This window comes from Phascolarctos cinereus, unplaced genomic scaffold, assembly GCF_003287225.1.
Source record: "Phascolarctos cinereus isolate Bilbo 61053 unplaced genomic scaffold, phaCin_HiC Scaffold_2;HRSCAF=192, whole genome shotgun sequence".
Classification (NCBI taxonomy): domain Eukaryota; kingdom Metazoa; phylum Chordata; class Mammalia; order Diprotodontia; family Phascolarctidae; genus Phascolarctos; species Phascolarctos cinereus.
Window position 1 is genome coordinate 25,249,650 of NW_027555625.1, and position 23,239 is coordinate 25,272,888.

General features: G+C 43.4%; 1 protein-coding gene across 1 annotated transcript in view; it reads right to left on the reverse strand.

Annotated features, from left to right (window-relative positions):
* Positions 1-19,258, reverse strand: part of RNF24 (ring finger protein 24) — a 94,273-nt gene extending 75,015 nt beyond the window's left edge. The window contains exon 1 of the mRNA XM_021001039.2: positions 19,172-19,258. The gene's annotated coding sequence lies outside the window, so the exon portion shown is untranslated. The remainder of the gene's footprint in view (positions 1-19,171) is intronic.
* Between the last annotated feature and the right edge of the window lie 3,981 nt (positions 19,259-23,239).

Here is a 23,239-nt window from a genome sequence, read left to right on the forward strand (position 1 = left end):
CACTAGGGAGGTACTTTGTTGTTTGGTAGTTCCAGTTACCTATCTAGATAGGGAAAAAGTAACAGAGACGAAGGAAATATTTTCTTTTGAAGTTTAAATGAAAGACTAATCTATCATAAATAGTAATGAAACCTATTATAAATGACACTTAAAACCCCATGCCAAAATAGTACAGGGTATGAGGATAAGCTGAAAATAAATACAAAATATATAAAAAGTTACAAACTTCCTTTACTTTGAACTATTTTTAGAGACCTTTTGAGTCTCTCCTTCCTCTGAATTTCTATAGCACTTACTGTCACATTCATTCAACAAACAGTAAATGCCTACTATGTTCAGTACTGTTTTAGAACATGGAAAAGACACAGTTTAGATAAAAGAGAACGTTTAGATAAGGTCTGGTCTCTGCCCTCAGGTAGCTCAGATGGGGGATAAAATACCAACGTATATAAAACCCACAAGCATTTTACACAAGAGATTAAGTGCATTAGAGCTGCATAGAACAAGTCACTATTAGAGGTCTGATGGGAATGCCTGTAGCTGATAGGGAAGGGCTCATGGAGGCAGTGGCATTTGAGTTGGGAAGGAAGCAAACAGGTTATGAGAGGGAGAGAATACAATTCCAGCTTTAATAAATACAGTGTGAGCAAAGGTACTATTGCAGGTGAGCTGGAGTACAGTGCAAATAAAATAATAAAACAACATTATGATCATCATCTTAACAGCTAAACTGTATATAAGATTCACAAAATGCTTTCCAGCTTTTTTTTCCTGAAGATCAAATCCCCTCCCCCAATCACCCCCTTCATTCTAATCTTCATTCTCTCCTAATCTACTGGTTCCTTCCTGGCAGACTATAGACAGGTGAGTCTCCCCTACCCTGAAAAAGCTCCTCACTAAACACTCGTATCCACCCAAGCTCCTATGTTAAATGCTTCTTCCATTTCCAAGACAAAACTTGAAAAACAACTCCTTATGAGTTCACTGTATCCATTTTCTCTTGTCTCACTCACTTCTAATCCTTTGCAATCTGGCCCCTGACCTCTTCCCTCGACTGCAACCACTCTCTCCAAAGTGACCCCTGATCTCTTAACTGCCACGTCTGATGGTTTCCTCTCAATCATCTCTACAGCATTTGACTGTTGACCATCCCTCCTGGAGATTCTCTCTTCTCCAGACTATCAAGACCCTGCTCTTTTGATTTTCTTCCTACCTGTCTGACTACTGCTTCTATTTCCTTTGCCAGTTCTTCATCCATCCTTTCAACTGAGTGCATCCCACAAGGCTCTGGTCTGGGTCTTCCCTTCTTTCCTATGCTTTCTCAGTTGGGGTTCAGTGATCATTTATATACTGATGACTCTCAGATCTACACATCCAGCCTCGGTCTCTCTTCTTTTCTCCAAGTGCCTATTGGACATTTCACAATGGACGTCCTACTGGCATCTCAAACAATCCAAAACAGAACTTTACTTTCCTCCCAAATCCATCCTTCTTCTAAACTTTCCTACTTCTGTGAGGCCACTACTATCCTTCCAGTCACCTAAGGACACTAACTCTCTGGTTGGAGTCAGAGAGTTAGTGTCCCTTATCCTATATGACCAATAAGTTGCCAAATCTTGTCACTTCTATCTCTACAAAATCTTTTGACTCTGACATCTTCTCTACTGACATCACCACCCTAGTCTAGACCCTTCCAACCACTTGTTCTTCCTGTTTCAAGTCTTCCCCCTCTCCAATCCATCCTCAACTGCCAAGGTGATCTTCCTAAAGTGGAGATTTAACTATGTTATTCCTTTAGTCAATAAATTCCAATTGTTCTCTATTGCCTCTAGGTTCAAGTATCTGTTTGTCATTTAAAGCCCTTCACAACCTGGCTCCTTCATACAATTACTTTATACAATTACTCCCTCTTCAGGATTCTATAGTACTGGTAAGCTAGTCTTCCTGCTGTTCTTCATTTCAATGGCTTATGCTTTCCCCAGTGCCTAACATAATGCCTTTATTTCCTTCAAAATTCAGCTGTAGATGGTTTATACATGAACCCTTCCATGAACTCCTCTGCTACTAGTACTCTCTTACCATCCTGAATTATTCTATGTGCTTATTTTGTATACACTTGTTAGATATGTTCATGTCTCTCCCAATAGAATGCAAGCACTTTGAGGGCAGGGACTATTTCATTTTTGTCTAGGTTCTGAGAGGACATTTGTTTCTTCTACTTATTTTGGAATGTAAACAATTCATCACCATGTTGTCTCTTTCAATTGATCAAATATCTTTACTTTACTCTTGACTCCTAAATTTGCACTTCATAGTTTTTACTCAGTTCGGGCATTTTCATCAGGATCCTGTCTTTCATTAAGAAGTATTTTCCCTTATATAGGAGTATACTCAGTTGTTCTCGGCTGTAAGACTTTATCGTTCATAGTCCAAGCTCTCCTCTCCTTTACTATTTGGTATGACCATGACTGTGGCTCCTTAGTACTTAACTCTTTTCATCTGTCTCCACTGTTTTGTCTTGACTATTAACTTGAAAGTTCCAGATTTTGGCTATCATATTCCTGGGAGTTTTCATTTTGGGGTTTCTTTCCAGAAGAGATTGGCAGATTCTATTTTCATTTTGCCTTGTGGTCCTAATAGATACGGGCAGTTTTTATTCATGATTTCTTGAAATATGGCATCCAAAGTTTGGGGGGTTTTTTTTGTGGGGGGGTGAGCAGGGGTAGGGTCATGATTATCAGGCAATCCAGTGATTCTTAGATTGTCTTTCCTTGACTTGTTTTCCAGGTCAGTTTTTTTTTTAATAGTAAGACACTTTATATTTTCTTTTGCTTTTCCAATTTTAAAATTTTGCTATTGTCAGCTCATGGAGTCACTGCTTTCTATGTTGTCTATTCTAATTTTTAAAGAGTTCAATTCTTGGGTAAGATTTATCACCACACGTTCTAAGCTATCAATTCTCCTTGTCAATCTTTCCTCCCTAGCCATCATTTCCTCTAACATTATATTTCAGATCTCCTGTTTCATTTCTTCCAGGTTCTCTTGTAGTCCCCGGGTACAGATTGTTCTTTTCCTGAGGCTGTTTGGGCTGGCTGTGGACTTACATATTCTTCTGGATTTGCCTCTTGGGCTTCTCTCAGTCTAAGATATTCTTCACTGAGTTGGGCATTTTCTTCTGTTCACTGAATCTCAGTTTCTGGACTGGGGCTTTGTTTGGAGGTCAGGTGCTGTTCTCTTCCATATTCCTGGAAAGCATAGACTGCAGGCCTTACTTGCTCCTAGGTGCTTTGGAATACTAGATTTTGGCTCAGTCCCCTGATAGCTCAACTGGGCTATGACCTTGACCCCTTTTCTATCTTCTCTTCCTTTTTGGATAGTCCCAAACCCAAAATGAACACTGTCCTGGGCTGTAACTCTGATATGTCTCAACAAAATGTTAATTGTTCAGGCTTCCTGCAAGACTTCAGATCCTTTACTTCCTAGAGGCTGCCCTGTATATCACCATCCAAATCCCATTTCCCACCTCCATCCTAGGGTTAACCGTAACTCCAACCCTAATTTTGAATTCTCCCCCTAACTCCATTACTTAATACCCTCTCTTCCTTTGAGGGTCATGCTATTCATATCTACCACCCAATCAAAATCCTGGTAGCTGTTATCTACAGAACCCCCAAATCACTCCCCTTCCTCAATGAGTTAGATACCTGGCTCACAATTTTTCTCTCTTCCTTAACCCCTGCCCTCAAATTAGGGGACTTAACCATATATACTGACTCTTTCTGAAACATCCTAACCACTCAGTTCCTCAACCTATACACTTCTGATGACCTACTCCTCCACTCCACCACAGCCACACACATAAAGATGGTCATACTTTTGATCTTGCCATCACCCACAAATATACCATCCTCTATGTTTAAGAATTCTGAAATCCCCCTACCTGACCATAATCTATTGGCTTTTTACCTCTTCCTTTGCCTTACAAAACCTACTCTTTGTCCACACTACGACCTTCAATCCCAAGCAGTTCTTTCCCAAGCCATCTACCCTACACTAGCCATTATCTCCTCTTCTGCCCATCCTGACCCCTTGGTGAACAAATTCAATTCTACATTGTCCTCCCCCCCAAAAAAAAGCCTAGCCCCCATTATCTTATTGCCAATTATACTCCTGACAACCCTCAGCCTTGGATCACTCCTACGAATCCCCACCTTCATATCTACGTACATGCTACTGAACCACGACAGAGAAAATTATGCAACTGTTTTGACTGAGTCCACAACAGATTTATGTTACCCAACTGGACCCTGCTGCTAAGTAATCCTACTATACTTCCCTTATCAACTCATTCTACCATTCTCCACAGCAGTTCTTCCAGACCTTTTCATCCCTCCTCAAATCTCCCATGGCTTCCCCTACCCCCAAAATCTCAGCTGAGAACTTTGCCTCATATATTACAGAAAAAATTGAGGCAATCTGCCATGAACACCTTCTCTATTCTTCCTTATCTCCTATTACTCAGGAGCTTTCTCTAACTATCTCCTCCTTCACCTCTGTCTCACATGATGAAGTGGCCTTGCTCCTTACCAAGGCTAACTCCTCAAGCTGTTCAGGTGATCCCATTCTATCCTATCTCCTCTGTCAGGAGGAGATTGCCCCTAGAGTCATCCCCAAGCGATCACTTATTTCCAATCTCTCCCTGTTTAATGGTTCATCCCCTTCTTCTTACAAATATGCCCATGTTGCCCCCATCCTGACAAAACCCTCACTTGACCTTCCATTCCTGCTAACTATCACCCTATATCTCTTCTGCCCTTCACATCTAAACTCCTCACTAAGACTTCCACTTAGGCACCCCTATAGGTTCCTCCACTTTTTCTCCTCTCACTCTCTCCTTAACCCTTCTTTACAATCCTTATCTATCATTCCACTGAACCTGTTCTCTCCAAAGTTACTAATGATCTCTTAGCTGTCAAATCTAATGGCCTTTTTCCCATCCTCATTCTCTTTGACCTCTCTGCAATCTTTGACACTCTTGATTACTATAACCTTCCTGATATTCTCTTTTCTCTAGCTTTTCTAGATGCCATTTTCTACTGGTTCTCTTGCCACCTATCTGACTACTCTTTCTCTGTTTCGTTTGCTTGATCCTCTTCCAGATAATACTCACCAACCACAGGTGTCCCTCAGAGTTCTGTCCTGGGCCCTCTTCTCTTCTCCCTCTATAATACTTCATTTGGTGATTTCATTAGCTCCTATGAATTTAATTACCATCTCTGCTGATGACTCTCAAATCCAGCTTTCTCGCTCCAATCTCTCTGCTGATCTCCAGTCTCACATCTCCAACTGCCTTTCAGACGTCTCAAACTAGATGTCTAGTAGACATCTTAAACTATCTCCTCTAAACCCTTCCCATTCCCTCCTACCTCCCCTATTACTTTAGAAGGCAACAGCATCCTCCCAGTGCCCCAGGCTCACAACCTAGGAATCATCCTGGACTCCTCACCATCTCTCACTCCCATACCCCCCAACCCCGCACCATATCGAGTTGTTGCCAAGGCTGGTAGATTTCACCTCTGCAACATCTCTTCAACAGACTCTTTTTTCTCTTCTGACACTGCCCCCACCCATGTGCAGGCCCTCATCACCTCACAACTAGACTACTGCAATACTCTGTTGTGGGGTCTTTCCCCACTCCAACCCATCCTTCACTCAGCCACTAAAATGATTTCCCTAAACTGGAAGTCCAATTATGTCATACCCCTACTCAATAAACTCCAGTGGCTCCCTGTTGCCTCCAGGATCAAATAAAAAATCCTCTATTTGGCATTCAAAGTCCTTCATAATCTGCCTCCTCCTGTCTTTCCAATTTTCTTATATCTTATTCCCCCATACACACTCTTCAGTCCAGTGACCCAGGCCTCCTGGCTGTTCCACAAACAAGGTACTCCCTCTCTTGGCTCAAGGCATTCTCTCTGACTGTCCCTCATGCCTGGAATGCTCTTTCTTCTCCACTAAACCTACAGACCTCCCTGGCTTCCTTTAAGTGTGAACTAAAATCCCTCCTTTAATCAGAAGCCTTTCCCAGCCCCTGTTAGCTTGAGTGCCTTCCCTTTATTATTTCCTATATATCCTGTATATAGTTTGCTTTGTATATATTTGTCTGCATGTTGTTTCCTCCATTAAGCCCTTTGAAGGCAGAATGTCTTTTGCCTCTTTTTGTGTCTTCAGTTCTCAGCAGTGCCTGACACACACAGTAGGTGCTTAATAAATGTTTACTGTTTGATTGATTGGCTCTTTCTTCCCTGGTGGCTCATTTGTGGCTTGGTCATCAGCTCCCCAGACAGTAGGTAGTGACAGGCTGGGCAGCCTGGCTGCTAGTCTGACCTGGTCTCATGCTGTGTGACCTAGATGCTCATGTGTGATACATTATGTGGGCTTCTGACAGTCTTTTCTTGAAGTTCTGGCCTAGATGAGTGAGTTTATAGCTATTTCTCTTTGGATTTCTTTGTCCTTGTTCCTACTGCATTTTTAGAGTTTTACTGGGGTATTTGTAGGAGATCTGGGGTCTTCTAGGTTCTAACACTCCACTACCTTCCCACAATTCTTTGCCCATTTTAAATCTTTGTATCTCCAGTGCCATGCAAAGAAGAGGCTCTTAATATATGTATTTGTTGCTTGAGGCAAATATTTTCCAACAATTACCATTTTGCAGATGAGTCAACTGAGGCTTAGGAAGATGGAGTGATTTGCCCATTCACAACCTAGGATCAAAACCAACATCTGAACCCAGGTCTCTCCTAACTGCAAGGCCAGTTCTTTTCACTATGCAATTCTGTCTCTTTGAAACTATGGTTGGAAAGAGCAGATGGAATCATAGAGTGGAGATCTTTGACTTAGAGGCAAAGGGGCATTAGAGAATCACTGAAGACTTCTGAGCAGAGGAATAATTTGAGCAGATCTATGCCTCGGAATGATTATTTTGGCTGGAGTGTGGATGATGGATTCGAGAAGGAAGAAGGTAGAAGTGGGAAGAAATAATAATATTAATAAGACTTAGCATTTACATAGCACTTTAAGGTTTGCAAAGTACATTTACATTTTGTCCTCATAATAACCCTGGGAAGTTAAGGTTGGTAATAGAATAGATCTTATTTACAAATAAGGAAACTGACTCAGAAGATGAATGATCTGCACAAGGTCACACAGCTAGTAAGTTTTCTGAGACAGTATTTGAACTCAGGTGTACCTGACTCCAAGCCCATCGCTCTATTCATTACGTCACTTTGTTTTTGATGTGAAAGAAGACAACTATTATAGTAATTTATGTGGCTGGGAATAAGGGCCTTTCCTAGCAGTGGGGGAAAAAAAGAGAGGTGAAAAATTTGAGAGGTGTTACAGAAATAAACTCCATCGGGCTTAACTGATTAAGTAAGAGAAATGATGGACAAGAAAAGGCCAAAGAAAAACTCTAAGGTTTTGAATATGAGCAAGAGGATTGTGGTATCACAGACAGAAAGAGGAAGTCAGATGAAGAAACAGGTTGGGGAAGGGGAAGTAACAAGCTCAGTTTCGGACATGTTGAGTTAGAGGCAGCACTGGGACAATCAAGTGGAAATGGTCTGTGGAGATGTAAACCTGGAGCTCAAGAGTGAGGTTAGAACTAGAGCTTTCTATGTTTGGGGTTCAAAGAGGAATAACTCAAGCAGTAGGAATGAAAGAGACTATCCCTGGAGAGAATGGAAAAAGAAGAGAAGTAGTCTGAGGACAGGCCCTTGAGGGACTCTCATATTTATTTTTTAGGTTCAGGAAGATAAGGATCAACAAAGAAGCTGTTACAGGGGCATAAAGCAACACAGTTAAAATTCTTTTAAACATCTGTTATTCTGAACTTGAAAAACATGAGGAAAAATGAGCATTTCCATATACAAAGAAGAAAAAAATTGACGACTGTGCATGAAACAGTGAGTCTTCATTACATATAGCTTGATTTTTAAAAAGAGTATATATAACACATTCACTATGTTAGTTCCAAAGCTGTCCCACTTGTCTCCCTATTCTGGACAATTTTTAAAAATGCTTCATTGATGCTATCATTTTTTTGCATTACTATTATTAACCTCTATTTCCCTAAAAAAATTTTAAACCTTCTCTCGTAACCAATAAGCAGTCAAGCAAAATACATCTTGACATTGTCCGTGTCTGAAAATACAATGTCTCATTCTTTACCTGCAGTTTACCAGCTCTCTGACAAGAGGTGTTTTGGAAACATGTTTCATCATCTGTCTTCTGCAGTCAGAAGTATGTGATGCAAAAAATCCTCGACTCAGAATCAAAATTCCAGGGTGCAAATACTGTCTCAGGAACCGACCCTCTAGTATTGGTTATCTGTGTGGTCCTGGGCAGATCACTTCATCACGATAATAACTGACATTTCCATGATGCTCTGAACCCCTCTGAACTTCTATTTTCTTACCTACAGAATAGGGACATTAATTAATACCTATAGTATCTACTGGGGCAGTTGGGGGCCCAGAGGATAGAGTATAGGGATGCGTAGTAATGGTGGTGGAGGGGGGTGGATTCTAGAAGACTCATCTTCCCAAGTTCAAATCCGACCTCAGATACTTACTAGCTGTATGACCCTAGACAAATCATTTAACCCTACCTGCCTCCGTTTCCTCATCTATAAAATGAGCTGGAGAAGAAAATGGCAAGCTATTCCAGTATCTTTGCCAAGAAAACTTCAAATGAGGTCATTTGAAGACTCAGACGTGACTGAACGATAACAAAATAGCATCTCCTCGCCATTTTCTAGGCCAGGGAAACCTTCCCCATCCCCTCTCAATTCTAGCGCCTTCCCTTTCTTATTTCTCATTGATCCTGTTCATAGTTTGTTTGCTTGTTGTCTCTCCAACGAGAATGTGAGCTCCTTGAAAGTGGCGACAGCCTTCTGTTTCTTTTTATATCCCCGGTGCTTAGCATTGTCCCTGGCATATAGAAGCTTAATACATTTTTATTGACTTTCCTCATTGATTGTTTGTTGTAATAAGGGTCAAGTGAGATAGTATATATTAAATAATTTTCAGAACATAAGGACCATACAAATGTCAGATATTAGCTAGATGTGTTGTTTCCAAAGCCAAGGGAAGAGAAGGTATCCAGTATTAAAAAACCAGTACTAGAGACAAAAAGTACAAACTCATCAAAAAGGATAAGATCTGAAAAAAAGTCATCAGAGTTGGCGATCAGGAAGTCACTGGTGACTTTTGAGAAGGGGCTGCAAAGTCGAATTTCAAAGTTTCAGATCTTGGCAATGGCGCATTTTGAGAGATGGTGAGATCCGGGGTAAGAGCATCCTGATACTCTACAGAAGTTGGGTGGTACAGGCAGGTAGATGGCGCAGTGGACAGAGCTCCGGCCTTGGAGTCAGGAGGACCCGAGTTCAAATCCAGCCTCAGACACAGAACACTTACTAGCTGTGTGACCCTGGGCAAGTCACTTAACTCCACTGCCTAACAAAAAAATTGAAGTTGGGTGGCTGAGGAGGTTATGGAAATTGAGTAAGCTGAGGAACTATACGGGCAAGATGTTAAGAGAGGTTATCAAGATAACTATTAAAGTTACCCAAGAAGGACATCAGGGTATGGGACAGCAAAACAGACTATGATCCAGGAAATAAAGCCACTGCAAAATCTGAGAGAGTAGCCTGGAAAGCAATGCACTACAACAAAAAGGATGAGAAGCTGGCACAAAAACATCATGATTAACCTCAAATAAAAAAAGGTCCTTGAGGAAGAGCGGAAGAGGAGGCATTCTGCAAGCATCAGGTGGGAGCTTATTGCTTAGGACGTGGGAACCTCAAGGGAGGGCAAACCTTCATTTAAAGTGAGCAAGTGGGATGACTTTCAAATTTCCGCTCTGTTTACACTCTTATTATTTTCACATGCACGTCTTACACTTTTCCCAACTGACGTGTAAACTGTCAGAAAGTAGGGGCTTTGTTTGGAATAGCAGAGAGAGCCAGAAGAACTAGGTTTAATTCCCACCGGCCAACACTGGCTAAATATGTAACCACTGGCAAGTCACTTAGAGTTTCTGAGCCCCAATTTCCTAACCTAAAATGGGGTTCATAACAGTGCTTACCTGATAGAGTTGTTGGGCTCAAATAATAATGCACACAAAATGTTTATAAACCTTAAAGAGCTAGATAAATGCCAGCTAGTCTTACCATTACATTTCTTTGTATGCGCTGGAGGGTCTAGCACATGCTCCCATATTTTAGCTGCTCAAGCACTTATTGTTTGATTGAAATCTTTTAAAGAATTTTATTTCTACAAACAGAAACAATCTACTAATCAACAAGCATTGATTAACTATCTATTCCATGCCAAGCACCACGCTAAGTGCGGAGGACAGAAATATAAAGGTAAGAGAGTCTCTGATCCTACAATCTACAAGGGAAAACTGGCTAGAGAGAAATGACCAGGGAACGTGAACCACTGACCCATGGCATTAAATTATAAGCATGGCTCTAAAGCAAACTGTAAAACAAATGAACCAGTGGCCGTGATGGAGTTCAATTTCTTTGTCAGATGAAGACAACTGTTGCTGACCTATAAACTAAAGGGTTAATGTGAGGACTAGAAAGGTAAATATTACATGAGGTAGAAGATGGAATCCCCAAGCACAATCTAGTCATGTTTGGAAATAATATAACATAGCAGGGATAGGTCAGTCTTCCTTTTTAAGAATTTAAGCAGCTAGGTGGGGCAGTGGATAGAGCACTGGAATGGGGGGGGGTGGTCACATAGACCTGAGTTCAAATCCAGCCTCAGATACTTACTAGCTGTTTGATCCTGGGCAAGTCACTTAACTACTGTTTGCCCCAGTTTCCTCAGCTGTAAAATGGAGATCATAATAGCACCTACCTCTTCAAATTTTTGTGGGGGTCAAATAAGTTAATAATTGTAAGGCACTTAGCACAGTGCCTGGCACAGTGTTATATAAATATCAACTGCTGTTATTACTGTTATTATTATTATTATTATTAAGAAAAATGCTTCTGTGACTACGGCAGAATCGGCACTATAAATTGGGATAGGCCATATAAATTATAACTAATTGGTAGGGAAGAAAAGAATCACGTAAGGTCTCCTGAACTATTGCTATACAGACACAGGAAATAATAAAGACTAATATTAGTTCATATTCATTAAGTTTAGCTAAGTTTTACATAAATAATCTCATTTAATTTTCACAATAACCCTGAGGCGAGTCCTACAGACATTCCCATTCTCATTTCACAGATAAGGTATCTGTAAAGAAAGGTCAAGTGACTTACCCATTTCATTTGTTTTACAGGTGGGATTTCAGCTTAGATATATATAATTAACTCTAAAATTAACCCTCCTTCCACTACCCAGTGTTGTAAAACTCAGATACAAACTGTGGGTGGCACACTGACTTAGAAAACCACAAATCAGCATTATCTATGTTGTATGGTATTTTTTTGGGGGGGGCCCTAGGCAATGGGGTTAAGTGACTTGCCCAGGATCACACAGCTAGTAAGTGTTACGTGTCTGAGACCACATTTGAATTCAGGTCCTCCTGAATCCAGGGCCGGTGCTCTATCCACTACACCACCTAGCTGCCCCTGTACAGTATTTTTATTTATTTTGTTAAACATTTTCCAATTACTTTTTAATCTGGTACTGCTACACTCGGTGTTTTGCAGCCCCTTGTGCCTGAAGGTAGTAAGTTTGACACCTCTAAACTAGACCCAGCTGACAATACAGTAAAAGGAAATAAATGCCCAGTGTTTCACTACAAAGTTCAGTAGGTGATTGTAGTATAATTGCAAATAACAATAATAAAGGAGTTAAGGCAAAGAGGGTAACAAGAAAACATTGCCACTATTGGGGAACAGCAGTGGATACAGAAACCAAGGCCCAGAGAGGTAGTGACTTGTCCAAGGTCATACAAAGATTAAAGAAGCAAAGCTCAGATTTGAACGGAAGCCCTCTGACTCCCAACCCATTGCTCCTTCCATTCTACCATTAAGTCTGTCTCAGAAAAGAGTCCTGAGTTCAAACTTTGCCTAACATTTACTAGCTGTGTGATCATAAGTCATTTGGCCTCTGATGACCTGAGTTTTCTCATCTGCAAAATAAGGATAATACTTGCAAACCCTACCTCATTGGACTGTTGTCAGGAAAACTCTTTCTAGGACTTAAATAACTACATATTTACATAAGAATAGCTACTCCTAGGCAGGATACATTCCTACAGTCTGAAGGAAATGCCTCACGTCATTAAGAATGGACAGCAGAAACAGCTGCTTCCCAATTTAGGGCTGTGGGTTGTAGCCAGAGAAAGAAACTCAGTCCTTGGGCAGTTGACTTTGGGAAAGATGAGAAAAAGATAAGAACTGATATCAACAATATCACTAGAAGGAAACAGCCTGTTTTTACAGGGTAGCGTGGCCTTTCTAGGTGTATGTTGGGGGGAGGAGACAGTTCAGGCAGCCACTGATGAGGTAGGAAAAGAGTTGTTTTCTTCCTGTGCATAACAGGCCTGCCTCCCAGGGGTACACTGACTATTCCTGATAGTTCTCACCCTACTACGCTAGAAAGAACAGTTTATCCAGAATGGATAACTTGATGACATACAAGAGTAGCTCATGCAACACAAGAGCCCTGTATTAGAAGCCAAAAGGATGATATTGTACAAATCCTGGCTTCCTTACTGGCAACACCATTTACAAGCTGTGTCACCTATCACACCATTCACAGCTCATGGATGCAGTGAGGTTGAGAAATAAATACATTAAGCACTTTGAAATTCTTCAGGGGTACTGATAAATTCAAAGTGAAGTTATCAATGAACTCCTCTGGGATCAGTGTTCTCCAAAATGAGGGCAGTTGCCTGGCCTCCAAAGAGTGTGTAATCAGCCAATGAAAGGATGGGTCAAATCCCACCCTTCAATCCCACTGCCCATCCTAAGATTTGTCTCCAACACAATCATGCAGTCCCTTACAACACAACACTCCCTTACTCTCTCATCTCCCTCTTCTATGCAAGGTTCCAAAATTCTGATTCTGAGCCAGGAGTGGGTACCCCAGAACTGTTAAAACCTAATCCAGGAGTTCTTAACCTTTTTTAATGTCGGAACTTTGGGCAGTCTGATAAAATCTATGGACTCCTCAAAATATCTGTAAACGCATAATATACAGAGATTAACAAGAAAAACAATTACATTGAAATATATCTATATCTAACTATACCTATAACAAGTAATGGGCCCCAGGTTAAGAACTCCTAACTTCACAAACATTCCCTGAGTACCCACAACAGCAATGGGCAGGTGTCATTGGTATAATCACTCCCATCCCAAGCACACTGACCTCCTGGCCCTCAGACTACCTCCTGACAGCTAGCTGTGTAAGTGAATCACGAGAAAGCACCCTGCCACCATCCCCTTTCTCCCTTTTTCTGGGTAGGGTACAGACAGTGGCACAGGACAAGACATGAATGGCTTGTAATCTGCTTGTAGCTATCATTACATTCACCTTCCCTCTAAATTCACCCCTCTTCCAAACTTTCCTAATCTTACGGGAGGCACAACCCATCCTCCAGGCTATCCAGGTTTGCAACCTAGGAGTCCACTCTGACCCTTCACTAACCCTCACTTTACATATCCGATCAGCTGCCAAATCTTGTCATTTCCACCTCCACAGCTTTAGCCCTCATCCATTTCGTGCTCACATAGGCCCTAAGGCTCTCCCCTGAATAGCTGTAATAGCCTCCTAATTGGTCCTTCCTCAAGTCTTTTCCTTCTTCAATCTACCCTCTAAACAGCTGCCAAAGTGATTTTCCTCAAGTCTAAGTGTGACCAGGCCCTTACTAAAATAACTCCAGTGGTTCCCCGTTGATTCTAGGTTCCAATGTTATTTCATCTTTACCTGAACGGGGTGAGTGGGAAATGTTGCTGTTCTGTAAAAGTGGCCATTAGCATTGCTCCTGCTCACCCCTTCCCCAGCTGGAGAAGCTCCCAGTTAATGTGTCTTCCCCTTCCTGCTGCTCCTGCACCATCACCATCCAAAGAATAATTCTGGCCACAACTCCTGAAGACCAGCTAAGGCAGAAAGAAGTAGAAACCTGCATCTGTTACTGGAGTTCCCATACAGCTTTCTAATCATGGTTCCCTGAAGCACTGAAAATCCTACCACAGGGGCCAGAGATCACCAGATTAGCACAGGATCCCTTTCCCCAATGCCCTCACTTGCCTGTCCCTGACTTAAACCTGACTGCCATCACTAGGCACTGGTATAGGACCAGCCTAGGACCTTTTTCCCCAATGCCCCAGCTAGCCTTCTATTCAAATAACACCAGGGTTTCCTCTTCCCAACAAGCCTAGTCCCCTGAAGCCCTGGTTGTGGGGTGGACATGGCCACTCATACCCACTAGCATCTGTCCTGCTATGGCATGCTAAGAACCACCTGGCTTTTCTATCTGCTCTAAAGCTGAACTGTACAGTCTCCCCCAAATAGAATTCTTTCAGAACAGGGACTATCTTGATTATCTGTTTGCATTCCTAGCACTTAGCATTGTCTCAGCACACAGAAAGTGCTTGATAAATGTCTTTCCACTCAATTTTATTTATCTCATCCTTTTAAAACGCACATTTTGTGTGTAAGTTTTATGATGTACATGATTATTAGGGCAGTAGCACAGATATAATTTGCAAGTAAGTAAATATACGCATGGGAAGAGTGCTCATTGTATACTAAGAGGAGCAAACCACCAAAGCAAACCAGTACTCTAGAGATGACCTCAAAGGGACCTCTAAGGGCCCTTCTAGCTCTAAATCTATGAACCTATGACTGCCGAAGGAAAGAAAACCATTAAAAGAAAAACCAAGAATTAAGCTGTTTTTGATTCAGTGTTAAATTAAGGTCAGGCAGAGAAATTTTTAAGATTCGTCTTAAGAGGCTTTCAATTTTTAATGAAGAATGCTATGGTGTCAGGAGGGGTTATAGGAATCAAAAGAACAATCTGGCAGTGGAACCTTTCTTGCCTTTAGGTAGCTACACAGAACCAGGTAGTTTCCACTGATTTGTGGAATCAGGTAGTTACAAAGTGTTCTAAAATTATGAATTTACAGATTATAAATTTCTAAATGGCAGAAACATCTTTAACTTAATCCATAATAAATTCCATTTAGGTATTACTTAATGTTTTTTCTGGTTGATTAATTTTAGAATAAGCAAAATAAGAAAATATAGAATCCATCTGCTTGTTAACTTTAAATATATCTGGCTTGATTAAATGGAAGTGGTGGGTGGTACTGCATTCAAATAATCTAGTAAATGGAGAGTTACCAAAGCATACCAGTAGCCTCAAACTTCAGGTCTGTTTTAAGTTTATTTGTATTACTACCCAAATCCTCATCTCTTTTCACAAAGACCTGTTCATCTGATTACATACCCTCCTGAAAAAAGAATAAAGGGCCAAATAATACGGGAGGCGGTGAGGGCTGATAAACAAGACACTGGGTTGACTGAGTTTGAGAAATCCAGGCATAAGGCATTTTAATACATCTATACTGTTTCTGAACAGTATGTTCAGGCTATCTGTGATAGTTCAGAAGTAACTTCATGACTCTGCAGGAGCATCATTATAAACATTATCACATCATCCTTGTACTACATAAGTAGTATGAATAGAATCCTAGAGAGTAGAAAGTTCAGTGTATTTAGATCTCTGGGATAATATGCAAAGTAGCTTTCTAAGGTCTCTTTCTATTGACCAAAAATCTCCTAGATTTGACAGGACTCTTAAAAATTTCTCAAGCGGTGATCAAAGTATGTTTCATCAAAAACTGACAGAGGCATTTCCTAACACATTTAGAATCCTTTGAAATTCAAGTTCTTGTTTTTAATTTGATTCCCTGGAGTTGATTCATTGATGTTAAAGGCACCGACAAGTGTTCTTGTTAAATAGCACAACATAAAACCAAAGGCTGTGCAAAGGAAAGTTCGATATTTGTCGGTTTCTACCATCATAAAAAAGAATTTGATTATGGTCAAACCCAAGGCAAGCATGTAAGCTTCTGAAACGCATGCCATGTAGCAGTACAATTTTACCCCCTATTAAAAGTAATTGTTTTCTACAGGAAGAACATAAATCTTACTCAGGTCACCATTTTCTCTTAAAAGATTCAAGGATTCAAAAGCATTTGGCTAAAAAGGGAATCAAAAGAAGGTAATCAATAACTTACATTTAGCCATTGGTCAATATTAGGTAATTTTAACATTTTAGGCAGTTTCTTTACCATTAGTATATTTTTACCACTTTCCCCCCTCAAAATTGTGAGGCCAAAAATTTCTTTGGAGACATTTCCTATTCTTGTAGCTGAGGAGGCTGATTAAAGCAACCATATATGAAAATATAATTGTCCCTATAGAAACAGTTCTAAGAATTGCCAAGCCCAACCTGAAAAAAAGATAAAAACAAAATGAAAAAGAAGATAGACATGATGGTATGATCTCTGTCTACAGAAGAAGTGGTTCCCTTTATAGTTAAATTCACCCACAGACACACAAAACAATAAAGTAAGACAAAGTCAGCCTGCCAACATTAAATTCTGCAGGAATGTAGGCTCCTCTAGCATTTCGGTTCTCCAGGAGTCCTGTAGGAGGAGCCATTGAGCTGAGCTGCATTACCAGAGGATTAAAAACAGAGCAACTTCATATCAAAGCAAAGGGCACCCACAAGAAAACCTTTTGCTAAAGGTTAAATGTTTTTTAAAAAAAGGCACTACCTTGTTATTTGGACAGATGGAAATGGGAAGGAACTAAGACCGCATTTTCTGCTATTGCATGGAACTAAAGCAGTGCATATGCATCTGCATCCAACTAAGCCCAGCAACTCGAACAAGGCACCAGGTGCCTGGGCTTACTTAGCACGATGTTCCTCCCGAGCAAGCATTGTACTGATGTAATGCTAAGCAAAACAGCGTACGGAGTCACTCCAAATGGACAAGATCACTAAAACAGAACTCTCTTATATTCCTACTCTTAGAATTCTCTGCCCCCCCACCCACATAGAAGCTAGCAACAAAGGAGACTTTTTTATTTTCCTGACATACGTGTGTGTGTACACACATATATGTAGATACATATGTGCATGTATACCCACATCTAATAGAGACAAAAAATGAGGCTAAGTAGAAGGCAAATTTTTGTCAATATTCAAGTGGGTATAGATACAGATTTTTCTATAGAGTAGGAGCGCTCAGAAGTATATGTGAAGTGCTGACAAATGAGTGTGGTAAATATCCACAAAGAAAGGGGAGGGGATGCTATGTAGAACATGACAGAGAAAAATAAAAACATAACCACCCATCCCGCCCAAGTGAAAATCTATTTTAAAATACACACACACGCATATAGGTGACTTACAGTCCCTTTCACTCTACCCCCCCCTTTTCCAAACCTCTACCCCACCCCCTCAAATGTACACTCTCAAGAGTCCTCCGAAACAGGTCAGATAGTGCAAATACCTCTAGCATATAAACTTTCAGTGCAGATTCAAAAGAGATAGTGCCTTTGGACTGGGTATATCACTGTACTGCAGCCCACACCCTTTCCAGTGCACACAGCTCCGAAGCTGGGGTTGAAAGGCAGAGAGGGAATTAGAAATCCCTTCTTTTGTGACCTCAGCAGAATGACAGGTTCAATAGCATCTTCTGAGGTACCTGTGTGTAGGGGTGACACAGATTCCTCATGAAGCATGCTCTCAGCCCCCACAGACTTTTGATTGCCTTCCAAAGGGGGAGGGAGCTAACAGGGTAAGAACAGTCCCAAGGGATGGCTAATGCCAAGTACAGTCTAAAGGCAGGACTGCTTTTCCATTGTGGAAACTCCTCTCCAAAGGGCACATAAAGTGTATTTCGGGTGTAGAGTGAGGAAAGGTTTATCTTAATTAGGACAGTACTACTGCCTAATCTCTGAGCAGGAGAAACTCAGGGGGCGGGGAGAGGTGGGAGGTGAGGGGAAGATAAAAGAGAAGCAAAGAAGCAGCCTCTCCCAGAAAGGATCCCTCTACCCTGAAACACCACACCTGGCCTTTGCACTAGGTTCGCTTTTCTCACCCAGTGGGATTCCCAAACTGCTTCCCCTGCCCAACATTCTTAGGTCTCAGAGGTCCCCACCCCCTCCTTAATGTCCAGCTCCACACCAGAGCATCTTCCTTTTCTTCTTCTCACCATTCTGACTGCACTCTAAGGATCCTCTCTTAGCACTCTCACAGCCTTTCCTTGCTTCCCCTTTCCACAGTAAACCTTCTCATTACTGCAGTTGCACAAGCCCCTTTTCACTTACTCCTTTTAACCATTCCTCCCCTCGGCCCCATCACTCTTCTCTTAACACACCCTGCCCCTGATTTCCTGCTCTCAGAGTGCCCCCAGAGCTGTACCTAAGCCTCCTGAGCCCCTGACTTCCCACCTCACCCTCACAGCCCTCCTTTCCCTCAGTCTGGCTGAGACCTGCATCCTCCACTCACACTCCCTTCCCTGTCCCATCACCCCTCCACCCCCTTCACAGACCCTCCCCCTGTCACCATCCCAGCTCCTCATAGACCCCCTCACTGTTCTATCTCCCCTCACTGTCCCATCTTCTCGCACCCCCTTCACAGACCCTCCCCCGTCACCGTCCCAACTCGCAGCCCCCCCTTACTGTCCCAACTCCATCTCAAAGACCCCCACTCTGTCCCAGCCCCTCCTCGCAGGATCCCCCCCACCCCGGCACTGTTCCCTCCTCACAGATCCTCCTCACAGACTCCCCCCTCCTCAGAGATACCTGTCACTGTCCCATCCGCTCCTCACAGCCCCCCATCACTTTTTCATCTTCCCCTCGCAGACCCCCCCCACAGAGACCTGTCACTGTCCCATCCTCCCCTCACAGCCCCCTCCACTTTTTCATCTTCCCATCACAGACCCCCGCCCGTCACTGTTCCCCCCTCCCAGACCCCCCCATAGAGACCTGTCACTGTCCCACCCTCCCTCACTGTGCTCCCCTCCCCACACAGACAGCGCCCCCTCCCCCGCCCATCCTCGGTCCTCTCGCTCCCCCCTCCCCCCGCCCCGCGCTCTCCCTCCCTCACTCACTGGCTCGGGTCTGCGGCAGGTCGGGTCGGGTCGGGTCGGGGTCGGGGTCGGGCTGGGCTCAGGCTCCGCGGCTCCAGCGGCGGCCGCTCCTCCTCCTCCTCCTCCTCCTCCTCCTCCTCCTCCTCCTCCTCCTCTTCTCTCCTCCTCCCCCTCCCTCCTCCTGCTCTGGTGCCTCAGTCTGGGGCACCCTCGCTCCGAGGGGCGGGGCGGGAGCTCCCAGGGGCGGGGCCTGCGGGGGCGGGGCGAGGCCGCCGCTCCTGGAGGGAGGAGGGACCCGGATGCTCTGGGGCCGCTGAGGGCAGAAGCGGCGTCGGGCCCTGGGAGCGCGCCTGCGCAGCCGGCGCTGGTTTGGGGCGTACTGCGCAGCCTCCAGCCTCCAGCCGCCTGCCTCCTACACCCCGCTGGCTACTGGCGGAGCGGCGGTGCGGTCGCCTCTTTTGCCCCCGGGCGCCGCAGAATTTGGGGAACTGTGCCTGCAGAAGGTTCTTTAAAGCTTTGCATAGTTCACTTTGCCCCGGAAATCCTCCTTTTGGAACTAGCCCTCCCCAGCCCTTCGTTGCACTTTCTGTGCCGACTGTCAGTCTGTCCGGAGGGGGCGGGGGGTGGGGGAAGCGAGCAGGCGCTGCCGGGTGCCGGTGTGCTGCTGCATGGGCCGTCCTGTCCCCTGCATGCTCGCTACTCCCGTGCCTGTCCTGTCCTCTTAGCAGACCACCTGGGGCCCGGCGCGATAAAGCCTTGTGCCTTCCATGCCCTTTTAGTACTAAGTTAATGATAATTAACATCTCACAATTTGTGGTTGCCCTAAGCTGGGCGAAACGCGTTAGAATCACACTCCCAGCGTTTGAATGGCTGGCTACCGAGCCAAGGAGCCTCCGTGATTGCTTCTATTTGAGAGGTCAGCCAGCAGACGCGATTCTCTAAGTGACTTGTCCACAGTCCCCCCTCCACAACGCAGCTGGGCTAGAGGCTAACCAGATTCAACTCCTGACTTAGTACCTGTATGACCTCGAGCAAGGCCACCTCTCTGGGCGACTGTCTGCTCATCTGTGCAATAATGGGTTTGGACTAGAACAAGATAATCTCTAAAGGCACTTCTGAAGCCACGGTCAGTGCCCTGTCCACTATGCCAGCCTGCCAACTATGTCCAAGGTGCTGCTTGGGTGGTATACCCGAAGGTCAAGATCTTGAAGTCCAGTGACCTTAGGGTTTCAGTAGTGCTGCTATTACTTGCCATCTGTGTGACCCTGGGCATGAGATTTCTCTCTGGTCCTGTTTTCTCATCTGTAAAAAGAGGGAGTTGGGTCAGATGATCTCTAACGGCTCTTCCAGTTCCTCCTATGTAACTAATTTCTAAGTCCCCTCATGGGTAAAATTATGGAGATGGCTCTCGTTTTCACATTATCTTTCCATAAATCACCCTCCTCTCTTCCAAGACAAGAAGGTATGTTGGCTGATCCCCCACCTGTCAGGGAGCAAAGGAATCTCACAAACTTATTCATGCCAAGGTATTAGGGACTTAATGTACTGTCTGTCCCTGGAGTGTTTGAATTTTAACACTGGGCAAGTTCTTTAATGCTGGGTTGTTGGGCAGCAGTCCAGGAGGCCTGGCTACTTCTTTTGCTCCTAAGTAGGTCACCAGTGGAAAGGACCCCTGCTCATTCACTTTTCTTTGTGTTGGTGTGTCTTATACTCTGAGCCCCTTGGAGGGGACACATGCCCTGTACAGCTAGAGGGGGGGGTACCCCATATGGAGAATATAGCTAAAGGGCTTTTGAATGGTGGTGGAGATGATTTCCTTACAAACCAAGGCAAGGGCTCTTGCCCTTTTTGGTGGAATGGACCCCTTTGGCAGTATGATGAAGCATATAGATCCTTTCTCAAAATAATGTTTTTAGATACATAAAATAAGATATGTGATTATCAAGGAAATGAATTATATTGAAATAAGTTGCCATTTAAAAAAAAAGTTACAAATTGGAAGACCTGATCTAGGGTCTTAGACATCATCTACCGCAACTCTGGAAATTTTTCAAATAAGGCCCAGAGAAGGAAAGGACTTGGATTGCTCCTATCTTTCACAGCTGAACTTCTAGACAGGCTTCACTTTAATTTTTACTCACCTCCCACACAGTTCTCAATTCCCTGCAGTCTTCCTTCCCACCTCATTATTCAATCAAAACTGCTTTTCCCAAGGTTGCTAAGGATAACCTTAGTAGCTAAATTTTTATTTTATTTTTTCTCAATTACATGTAAACAAAAACTTTTAACATTCTTTTAAAAAAAATTGAGTTCCATATTCTTTCCCTTCCTTCCCCCTCTTCTTCCTCTACTCTTTGAGAAGGCAAACAATTTGATATAGATTATATATGAGCAGTCATGCAAAACATTTTCCTATTAGTCATGTTTTAGAGGAAAATGTAGACCAAAAAAAACCCCACAAGAATAATTTTAAAAAGTATGCTTCGATCTGCATTCTGACTCCATCAGTTCTTTCTTTGGAGGTAGATAGCATTTTTCATCATAAATCCTTTGGACTTGTCCTGGATCATTGTATTGCTGAAAATAGCGAAGTCATTCGAAGGTGATCATCGTGTAATATTGCTGTTACTGTATCCAATGTTCTGGTTCTGCTCACTTAACTTTGTATCAGTTCATATGACTCCTCCCAGGTTTTTCTGAGAGCTTCCTGCTCACATTTCTTCCAGCAGCATAGTATTCCATCATAATCATGTAACACAACTTGTTCAGCCATTCCCCAATTGATGAGCATCCCTTCAGTTTCCAGTTCTTTGCCACCACGAAAAGTTACCTGCTAAATCCAATGGCCGTTTTGCAGGGTTCTTCCTTCTGGACCTTTGCAGCTTTTAACCTTGTTTATTACCTCCTGCCTAGATAATCTTTCCTCCTTAGGATCTGAGGTCTGGAGCTGGAAGGGAACTCAGAAGTCACGACACACTTTATAGATGAGGCCCACAGAGGTTAAGTGACTCGTCCTGCCTGACATTGCACATGTAGTAATCATCCGAGGTGGGATTGGAACCCATTCCTCTCCCTTCCTTGGCTTCAGTGACCCTGCTCAGTCTTAGTTCTCTCCGTACATCTCTTGACCATTCAGCTTCCTGTTGGATCAGCCTCTTCCTCACTTCTCAGCATGCTCATTTCCAAGGATCCTCGTTTCCTCTCTTTCCTCTGCACGTTCTTCCTTGCTGCTCCCATTGGTTCAATTATAGACGACGAACCAGGCTTGGATTGGGTTGGAACTTGAGGGAGAAGGTAGAGGCAAGGATGAACCAGATGGCTGAGAGGAAGGTGGCCCTGTCGTCAGAAATGTGTAAGTGCATCATCTCCGTGCCGATGATTCCCAAGTCTACATATCTAATCCTAATGTCTTTTCCAACTCCACTGCCATCCTACCATCTGCCTGCTGGGCATCTTGCACTCAGCTTGTCTGGAACAGAAGTCATTGTTACCTCCCCAGACCCTTGCCTACTCCAAACTACTCTATTTCTGTTTCTGGTCCTACTAATCTTGAAGTCACCGTGGCATCAAAACCTCTGATTTACCTTCACTACTTCCTCTCCCTCAAACCCCATTCCCAGTGAGTAGTCAGGCTCTGAACATCCTGCTCCCATGATGTTATCTCCTTTTCTCCCATGATATAGCCTTTAAGGTGGTTCATGCTCTGATCTCCTCTCTCACCTGGAGTATCGCAATAGCCTCCTACTTGGTTTCTTCTGGCATTTTAGACTTTCCCAAACCTGGCCCCTTTTTCTATCTTTCCATTCATCTTACACGACTCCCAACATTTCACCCTCCTGTCTCAGTGTCAATGCCCTGGCTGTGCCGATGCCCGGCATGATCAGCCCATTCATTTCCCCCTCTTGGTTTTCCTGTTTTCTTACAAGGCTCAGCTCCAAGCCCATCTTCTGAGGAGTCTGGTCTTCCTAGACACAAATGCCTTCCCCTTTCAGGTTACCCCCCCCCCCATCTATGCTGGGGGCAGCTAGGTCAAGCAGTGGATAGAGCTCTGGGCCTGGAATCAGGAAGACCTGAGTTCTAATCCAGCCT